The sequence below is a fragment of the Metopolophium dirhodum genome, chromosome 7, assembly GCF_019925205.1.
Source record: "Metopolophium dirhodum isolate CAU chromosome 7, ASM1992520v1, whole genome shotgun sequence".
Classification (NCBI taxonomy): domain Eukaryota; kingdom Metazoa; phylum Arthropoda; class Insecta; order Hemiptera; family Aphididae; genus Metopolophium; species Metopolophium dirhodum.
Genome location: NC_083566.1, coordinates 25,668,012 through 25,671,863, shown reverse-complemented (window position 1 = coordinate 25,671,863; position 3,852 = coordinate 25,668,012).

The window sequence follows — 3,852 nt, the reverse complement described above, 5'->3', positions numbered from 1 at the left end:
TTAGTAATAAATAATGAACTAAAAATGGATTACATAATACAATTAATAAATAATTAAAACTAATTTATCAAAACTAATTTCCTTTATTTATAATGTTCAAAATTCAAAACATTTATGTTTATCTACTTTTAACTATTACTTATATAGGTACCCTAGGTACAGTGTTGAAAAAATATGAAACATGATAAAAATATTTTTATTTTGTTCTTGGTCGTGAAGCTGGCCATTGGCTGTTGGTTTTTTGTTTGTAGGGGTTGGAACTGTAGGTGTAACACGTGTGTGTAGTTTTGGAAGATTTTTTAGTGGACACCCGTGGGTATCTGACATGCCCGGGTGGGGAATGGCGGCACTTCTCTCCGGACACCGTGACTTGCCTGAAGAAAAATGCCACCCGTGAACCGAGGTTTGAACCAGCGTCGGTGTGCGTCACAACCGACGCCTTAGTCCACTCGACAACTCCACCCCCCATGATAAGTTTAATAATTATTGTATTGGTATATATTTATTATCAGTTGATAAAAAAGATAACTCTTTGCAATTCGGGATAGTCACTTGCACTACACATATATTATACAAACAATTCAGTATTTTTATTTTATAACACTGATAATAAAAAATTTTAAATTTAATTAAAATTTTTTTCGATATATTCAAAATAGCCAATTTGTGAATCTGATTATAAGAACAATTTTGATAGTAAAAACATTTATCTAAGTCAAGTAGCTTATTTTTTAGAATTTTTTTAAATATCAGTATTTTTTTGATTAAATGAATTTGGAACGTACCTGATAACCTTTTTTTAAATATTTTTTCTGGGAATTTGCTGACATGAATATATTTCTTAAATTATTTACTAATCATATAATTTTGACAATTTTGGTCATACGTTTAATTAGCATAATTTTTTTTTTCGTCAAGTCTTCCTGTTAAACCTTGTATATCAAATAATACAATTTTTATTTAAAGAGTAAATTATACATCACACACTATCTCTCTAAATAGTTGAATATTTATCATAGGCAATCTTAATAGGTAATACATTTTCAGTGACATTTTTTTAAGTTTCATAGCTTCGTTTAAATTAAAATATCCAATTTTAAAAAATCATATTTTATAAACTCAAATCCTAATTATATTAAACCAATATTTGAGTAAAATATTTATTTGTCGTATGAGTTTTGAAGAAAACGACTGTTTTTTTTTGTATTAATTATTTATCAAAAAATATATGAAATTAACTATAAATATTTTAAAGTTGTATCAATTTTTATTAAAATTCATACTCATCATAAGAAATGGTATAAGTAAATATTAATATCATATTTCGTGGCCAAACCATAAATTAACTACCATTGTTGTCCATAGTCATTTATTTTTAATTCACTGTAAAACTGCGTTTTACAATTGTTTTTTATTTATTTATTATAACTATTACAGGAACATAGGCCATTGGAGGAAGGTTATTTTTAGATTGGTTTTTTATTAGGGGGTGGTTGGATTAACACGCGTATATGTGGTTAGGGTTTTTCATTAAAACCCAGGAGGTCACCCATCCGGGAATTAGAGACACCGATCGATGCTTTCACTCAGCCACCGTGAAATTTTTATACTATTTATATACGCATAATACGCAAAAATATTGTGTATAATTTTTAGCTTGTAGGCTGTAGCAACCAAGCAAAGTATTAGATTTAATATCTGATGTAATTAAACTTATTAAACGATTTTTTTGTTACCTACACTGAACGAAAATTCATTAGTAAATTCAATAATGCTTAATTTTAATTTATTAACAAACAGTAATATGTTAAAATAAGAATTATTATTTTGATTTGAAAAATATATTATTGAGTTAAGAAAATGTATAGGTAAAATCAACAAATACTATCAGTATAATTAATTATGCACACAAACATTTATTTAAGAAAGAAATGCATTGAATTAATAGACAGGTCATTCAATTTATAAAAAGCATTTTTAAATCAATAAGGTTTTTGTTAATTTTTTACTAAAAATTTAATAAATGTAATAAATATTACATTGTACAAATTACAAAATATTTTTATCGAAATAACCATACTAATATTTATTATTAACAATATTAATGTTAAATTCAACATAATATTGTTAAAAATAAATCCTATACAATATTTTGATACCCGTATTTTTTCCAGTGTGCCTTCTAGTGTAGACAACATATTTGTTTACTGTTATGTGATAAACATGGAATTTAGACAAGTGGAATAGTTTATTGTTTCATTTATAATTTACCTATTAATATTCAAGGTGATTGGTGAAATGGAGAATCATAATATATTAATGTTACTTATTATTTACGACTGTCAAACTTCAAAAGGTAAGTACTGAATAGGTAACTATAATAGTTTATCAATAATATTTTTTGTATTTTTCGTCGTAACATAGATGAATATCCTAAGCATACAACTTAATATATTATATTATATTATAAATATTATTATTGATTAATAGGAATTTAATATTTAACCACTTTTTGCTTCTAGTTACTGCAGTAGTTCTTGTTTTTAGAATTTCACTACGTAGGTATTCTAATTAATTGATTGTGGAAATCATAATGATTTCCTAAGAATATTTTCCATAGGTACCTGCAGGTACTTATAGACTTAAGATAAATATCAAGAAATATCCGCAATATTATTATTGGAAAAACTGTAAAATACTCGGAGATTCTGTTGATACTTGGAATCCAAGGGCTATCAATCGTGTATTGTGTTCTTTAACTAATAATATTATGAATATTATGATTTTTATGCCTATTAGATTCTGAACGAAACGATGAATGTATTGATTTTACAATGTGTGTTTTTTTTTTTTGTGTCTGTCATCACAATTTTTTTTTTTATTTTGAATTCATGAAAATTTTTCTTTTTAAATCTAAGATTTGAAAATGTATTATAAGATTACTCATAAGTTTGTCTACCTTTATCAAAAAAAAAAAATGTCTAGAAGAAACTTAAATTAAATTTTTATGAGCGTCTGAAATTTATATTTTTACAACATTTGATATTTACTCGATTTCTTATGTAACGATTTTCTTATTTTATTGTAATTAAAAAACGAATGACTGTAGATACTTGAAAATTTCACTGAATGTTTATATTAGCATTTTCTATACACGATAACATTGAAAATAATTTGACTCTTTTTGAGCTGTTTACAGACATTGTCAGTTTTCAATTTTTTTAGTTTTTTTTTCTATAAATATCAGTAAAATTTTGTTTGTTGGGTAAAAAAGCGTGAAAATTTAATATAAAGCTCCTGATATATCGTTCTAATAGCAGTTGAAAAATATTAAAAATACATAGGCACAATTTTTTTTTTATAAGCATTTTAAGTTCAAATTTTGACAACATTTATCAAATTTATAATTTATTAATTATTTTGTAGTTAAAAATGTATAAAATGTTTAACTTTTATGGCTAAGGATTGAAAATTTAAAACAAGGCTCCACGTAAATAGGTTATATATAAATTACTTTATTCACAATAATATCATCAAATATACTTGGTAATATCATAGGCTGACTGACCGTTTTCGCTCAGAATCGTTTATCTTATACAATGATATTATATCATTGAATTCAAATTTAACTCCATCCATTACAGTGACCCACTTGTAACCTACTGTACAGCAGAGCGACATTCACTTATCCAACTTTTTTTTTCATATTATGGACACTTTCCTTCTTGATTTTGACGAGGAATCAATCTCTGCCGAATATATTTTTCATTGTTCACTGTTTCACCGTTTTAAATCGTGTACGTACTTTCGGACTTTCCTATAGTATAACTTACATTATATATCTGTTGCCTG